Source organism: Armigeres subalbatus, chromosome 2 (assembly GCF_024139115.2).
Source record: "Armigeres subalbatus isolate Guangzhou_Male chromosome 2, GZ_Asu_2, whole genome shotgun sequence".
NCBI lineage: Eukaryota > Metazoa > Arthropoda > Insecta > Diptera > Culicidae > Armigeres > Armigeres subalbatus.
Window position 1 is genome coordinate 103,448,285 of NC_085140.1, and position 6,783 is coordinate 103,455,067.

At 36.5% G+C, this 6,783-nt stretch overlaps 1 long non-coding RNA gene across 1 annotated transcript; it reads right to left on the reverse strand.

The window, feature by feature from the left end:
- Window positions 1-4,719: 4,719 nt before the first annotated feature.
- Window positions 4,720-5,764, reverse strand: LOC134214815 (uncharacterized). Its single transcript, XR_009979924.1, has 3 exons — window positions 5,633-5,764; window positions 5,395-5,575; window positions 4,720-5,330 (listed from the first exon to the last, which is right to left on the reverse strand). It is a non-coding gene; the product is annotated as an uncharacterized LOC134214815 (long non-coding RNA).
- Window positions 5,765-6,783: the final 1,019 nt, after the last annotated feature.

The following is a 6,783-nucleotide window of genomic DNA, read 5'->3' on the forward strand; positions in this document are numbered from 1 at the left end:
GATGGAGATCTTTCAAGTCGGCCCTTTGCACCACCGGAGGTGTACAGGATCCATAAGTAAGTAAGTAATTAGAAAATTGAAAGGTATTCCAATTGAAAACTGAAAAAAAAATCTAAGGAACTTATTGGAACGTGATGTGCGTAGTTTGAGTTTCAGGGGCATTCTCGAGTCCCTTCGAAACGCGCAGAGGGCTACGGCAAGGTGATGGTCTTCCGTGTCCACTATTCAACATCGCTCTGGAGAGTAATACGAAGGGCAGGGATTTACACGTGGAGGACGATTTGCGGACCCTCCGCAGACTGCGTGGTTGGCGAAGTGCAGCCATGGACCGGCTGAATGGAGAAGACTTTTATGTATTGCACAGGCCACTCCGGCCTTATTCTGGTAATAAATAAATAAGGGATTGACACGAGTGGTACGATTTTTACGAACTTCATCCAGTTATTTAGTTTCGCCGACTAAATTGATATTATGGAAAGTAACTTTGCTAAGCGAAGCTAAACGGATTGGGCTAGTCATCAACACGTCGAAGACGTAAGCCACCCACCACGAGTTTGTATTGGTGGTGACGAAATCGGGGTGATTCAAGAATTCGTGTACCTCCAATAACGATACCAGCAGAGAAATTCGGAGACGCATCATGGCAGGAAATCGTACGTACTTTGGACTCCGCAAAACGTTCCGATCGAATAGAGTTCGCCGCCGTACCAAACTGACTATCTACAAAACGCCTATTAGACCGGTAGTTCTTTACAGACACGAGACCAGAATGTCGGACAGTAATCCGGTGAAAATTGTTTTCGACTACAATCTGACGGGAACTTCTGGACTTTCCGCAGACTGTGTGGTTGGCGAAGTGCCACCATGGACCGTGCTGAATGGTAAAGACTTCTATGCACTGTACAGGTTACTCCGGCATTAGTCTGGTAATAAATGAATAATAAATTATTGGAACTAAGGAATTTGTGAGAAACTTCAGTGGCAAACTGTGAGCAATTTAAATGAGAAACTGTCAAAAATTTCCATCGGAAACTATTAGGAATCTCTATGAAAAATTGTGAGCAATTTCCGTTGAAAATTGCAAGGAGTTTCTATGATTCCCAAAGGATTCATGTGAGAGATTCCGGTTGCACAGTGTTTCTTTTCGCCGATTTCGTGCGCTTTATTAATAGCATCGTTTCTGTTGATTTTTTCGCTGTATTTTGTTTGGAGAAGACGGACGTTAGATATGAAAAGGGCCTTTTTTTGACAAAATCTCTAAAATGATTTGCTTAGGCTTTGGTCCGATTCGCGAATTAAAATAAAATCAAATATACTATATTAACAATATGATTCACTCTTACGAAATTTTGGCGACACCACATGTGGCGCCAACTCGCGTCCGAAAGGATCGATACACACGTAAATCGAACTACCCAAAATATGACGATCGTTTTACACACACTTCAAAATGTCATCATGAAAAAAAAGGGATGCTTGATGTTTTTTTGCAAACTTAATCGATTATGTTTAATCGAATGCAAACGGAAAATCAAATGTTGTAGCAGAAGTGTGGTAGGCATATTTTTGTGGAAATGTATAATAAATTTGATATAGCTCGTTGAACTGTATCCGGCGGGACCATGCCGGTGCACCATATCGAAATTGACGCACGCTGAAGCAGTTGGAGAGCTATACGAGGTTGCTGTGGAAAGTGGAAGTTTATATTCTTCTCGCATTGTACCTACTCGCTCTCTGTTTCGCACACCATGTTACTGTTTGCTCATTTGACCTCGCATTTGACTTCAACACAGAGGCGTCATGATTCTTTGGGAAATTTGACATTAAAGAAGTCAATGAATTGTCTGAGACAAACAGCAAGTTGTCTGCATGGCTCATTATACGTATCTAAGATTAGTTGAGATATCCTTCGTCACTATTTAATCCGCATTTTATTGTTTTTACCCTTCTTACACCCTAAGAAGGGTATAAAGATCGCTTGAAAAACCGACTTTTAGTCCGAGGCTCGGAGACCCAAGTCGTATATACCAATCAACTCAGCTCGACGAACTGAGCACATGTATGTATGTGTGTGTGTGTGTGTGTGTGTGTGTGTGTGTGTGTGTGTGTGTGCGTGTGTGCGTGTGTGCGTATGTGTGTGCGTTACAAAATGTCACATCAAGATCTCAGCCGTCCGTGGACCTATTTGCACGATTTTAGCACTAAACGAAATCTATGACTTTGTCATTGTACGAGTTTATTTTTTTGCAATCGAACATTTGGTTCCAGAGATATGTGAGAAATACGAACATGAAGTGTATTTTCAGAAAACTAACAAAATAATGTCACATAAATATCTCAGCCGTCTGCAAACCAATTTGCATGATTTTATCTTTAAACGAAAGCTATGACTTTGCCATTGAACCCATTGTATTTTGATTTTGCAATTAGACATTGGGTTCCGGAGATATCTTTGAAATACGAACATAAAGCATTAGACGTATCAACTTCACACATTGGTGAAATATGTCCCATCAAGATCTCAGTCGTCCTTGAACCGATTTGTGCGATTTTATCTTTAAACGAAAGCTATGTTTTTGTCATTGGACCCATTAATTTTTTTCTGCAATCGGAAATTCGGTTTCAGAGATATCTGTGAAATACCAATATGAGACATATTTTCAGACTACTAATGAAGAATTGTCACACCAATATCTCAGCCGTCTATGACCCGATTTGAACCCTTTCGGCTTAAACAGAAGCTGTAATATTGCCATTTAAGGCGGCAAATCAAATCTGCAGTCTTTTGTATTTTTAAAAAATTGTTAAATTTCCAGAAATATCTCTTTTTTATTTTGAAATCGTTAAAAAACATGATAATATCAGTTATTTTACATTCAATTGAAGGTCATATGCATAGAAAATGTAATATGCACTGAGCACACACAACCATTCAAAAGTGTAAGAAGGGTTGCGTTCACTGTAGGTGGATTAAGTCGGGTTTTTTTTTGTTGAATCTGGTTGAAAGTAAATTTAACAAGATACGTTGAAGAATAGCTTAAATATAACATTTGGGATGCATTTAAATTTGTATAGAATGAGGATTTATTCCAGCTAAGATTTGACAGTTGGGTAGAAAACCTTATTGAGAATTTTGCGTAGAACGGGTGAGTAGAACTAACGAGGATGGATTAAAAGTACAAGATGGAAATTGGAAGGTCACATTTTCTGTTTACCCGCTTTTTCCAATAGGCTCAAAAAGAACCCAACGTAGATCAAAAATACTTAAAGTACTTCTGGGAGAATTTGTCAATAAGGATAATAGATTCTAATATACACCATTGTGAGATACCACACTTTCATTAGTAGCCAAATAACGTTAAAACACTGGTTTGGACTATGCTTTTTCTAATATTTATACCATTTAATTATGTGTATTTATTCTGGTTCGCCTGAAAATTCCACAACAGTATGTTCTTTACTAATATTGTAATAACTGATAATAGTTTTAAAAACTAAAACTCAACTTAACTGTTATTCGTTTTATTTATTTACTATTTAGAATCTCCTCTTCATTATGCTATATGACTTGAAATGCTTTCTACAGAACCATGTCAATCAGAGTAATTCCTTTACACTTTCAAGACTCTGTCTTCAAATATGTATTCTACCATCTATGCACAGAGAGAGCATGACCGCTTGCTACAAAAAAAATAACATAGAGGGAATATAATCCCTGGGAGAACGAGATAGCAAAGTGCTTGACAGTCGAGTCTTACTGGATTTCTCTCTGCATTGCACATGCGTTTCTAGCACGGTTTCCTATCAGAAAAACTTATCTTACAATAATTAGTATACTGAAATCTTCATTATATTGTTTGAAAAGATTTCTTTTGACAGCCCAAAATGAATTGAATATCATGTTGCAAACGGCCTCTTCAATACGAAATACCAATTATCATATAATAAATGACGTAATCAAAAAATTCTAATGGTAATTATGGTAAATATTGATTTGAGTTCGCTTTAATTGAAATGTGTAAATATTGTAAATAATTTTAGACTGCAAAACATAAAATATGTTATTATTTTTCGGTCACGCATCTAAAAACAGCTAAAAACCAAATGTATTTGTTCGACGCATAAAGTTTACTGCACATTTTTGCCTTTCTTCCATGTGCTTATTTTACGCTTGACTACAAATGACATGCTCTGTCATGCCTTCATCACTTGTCTAAAGCAAATGTCAATATCAATATCGCTTAACGGTTTATCGAATCATGCAATGTGGCACGGCAAGAATGATCATGTTGAGTAAATTCTAGAAGGAATTGGATATGTGCAAGTATAATGTTGGTACAGATTTGTCATATTTAAAGTCCATTTTTCGTCATTGCAAAAAAAAAAGCGTGTGCAACTCGTTGCAAAACTCGATTTTCTCAGCACTCGTAGTATTTATCCAACTCGGCAAGCTTCGTTCGATAAACGTACGACTCCCGCTGAAAAAATCATCTTTTTGCAACTTGTTTCACAAACTACTATTTTGATAACTTTTTGTACTTTTATAACGAGTTGTACGAGTTGATATCGAGTTATACGTTTATCCAAACAGGCTTGTCTAGTTGGATGAATACTACACTGAGCTGAAAGTCCATTTAGTTTTTATGTGCATGGCACATAGATTTTTGCAATCAAGCTTTGCATATAAACTTTACTGTTCCTGCACATAAAATAGAAAATTTTACGGACTCTTTTATTCTATGTGCAACGCATACATAATTTAATGTGCAGGCCTATTATTAATTATTAATCATCCGCATATGTTTTATGTGCGGCAATTAATAAAAATCATGAGGGTTTTTGAAATGATTGCCAGAACATTTTCATTTTATGATTTTATAATTAATGATAATTAATGAAAACAAAATGTCGATATGCAAGTTTTCATTTTATTCATGGCAATTCAACTCTTATCCGGAAGAAAAAAAATCTGTGAAAACATAACTTGACAATTTTGTAGGCAGCTCCATGAAAATAGCATTAATTAGGTTGCTGCTCCTGATGGTGTTTCCACGTACTCGTTTTCTATGGGATGCGTGCCGTTTCTAACAGTCGCACTCTTCTCAGTGATGTTCTATAGAACAGAGCCTGAGCAAAACAGATTCGTGTTGGATCAGCAGGTGATGACGATTCCCCCAATGACATCAATCAAACTTCTGCGTCTATCTTCTAAACTTTAGGGACGTCGTGCAACCAAATATCGGATGAGAGTTTTCTGAATTTCTCAAGGCTGTTTTATCCTAGATGTAGACAGATCTGGACGGCTGCGATCGGGCTAAGTTGCAGTTGATCTGCCGGAAGAAATTTCTGGAATTAATGTCGTTTGTTTTATGAAAATCGTCATTCAGACCTTACATAATGCTGTTGATGGAGGACTGCACGACTTTTGCTGGAATTGATTTCCTATATTTTTTCTCCGACTCCGGTCTTCTCCGATCTGCTGTCCTCCGTTCTTCTCCGACTCCACGTCTATTCATGCTGCTCCTAATGAAACCTAATGAGGAACTTCTGGTTTTTGCCATAACTGCAAGTGTACCTGTTGAGAAATGCAATTTTTAATAAAGGAAGATTCACTGTAAGCATATAATGTTACCCAGCAGAATAATCTCGAATGTTGTCCTCCATTCTTGTCGTAACGTGTATTGACGATTTTTTCTCTTGCATCCTTTGTGCGTGTTCTGCTAGCTCTGGACGATACACTCATAATTCATTCACGGATTACATAGATTATAATATTGGTGCATTTATATATCACATGCTTTGCCTTTAAAGTGTAATAAAGGCCAATATATTTTAAATGCTGCATATAAAAACCTACATTAGACAGCCGAATTGTGTTTATATGTTTTATGCACATACAATTTAATGGAATTTTGAGCTCAGTGTACGAGTGCTGAAAAAATTTAGTTTTGCAACGAGTTGCACACGCTATTTTTTGCAATGACGGAAAATGGGCTCTAATATGATAAATCTGTAACAAAACGGTACGAAATGATTTACTTCAAATGATCATTCTTACCAATAAATCATGTTGCGGCAAAGAACCGTCATATTCCATGTTATCGTACCACAATGCGTAGCTCGACAAGCCATGAAGCGATAGATGATTTTCAATTCTGAAATAAAAACCGGTGAAGAATTTTGTGTTATATTTTTAATTTTCGATAAAGTAAAAGAAAAACAATCTAATTTAGATCAGTCACGAAAGCAATAAAACAGTCACGTAATCTTCATGTGACACACTAGTGCTAGTCGATTGAGTGAAATTGAGTGCCTCGACCTTTGAATCACTTAATTGGTACGTGAATGGTACTGTGAAAAAAACACGTTGTTTTTCACGTAGATAGGGTATCTGTTCCTATATCAATAACAATAAGGCAATGCGTATATAAAATGCATTGATTTCTCACCCAATAATCAAGAAACATGAGAATAATTATGCTCGGCTCACGTAATTTTGAATTGAAAACAATTTGGTAACTTCAAAAATGAAATTATCATCACATTTTAGAAGTATTTAGCTGAAAAACATCATCACCGCCATGCACCTATTTCAATAACATTCAAGAATAGTTAATCCTATGCCTGTACCTATATCAATAATACTGTTTCCAACATAAAATACGCACACTATTACTTGTGTGTATACGTAACGATATGATTGCAGTGATGCCGAATTCTACAATGTTTTGTATTTGAGTTGAAATATAATTACGAAATTGCATGTAGTTTTTCAACTTATCA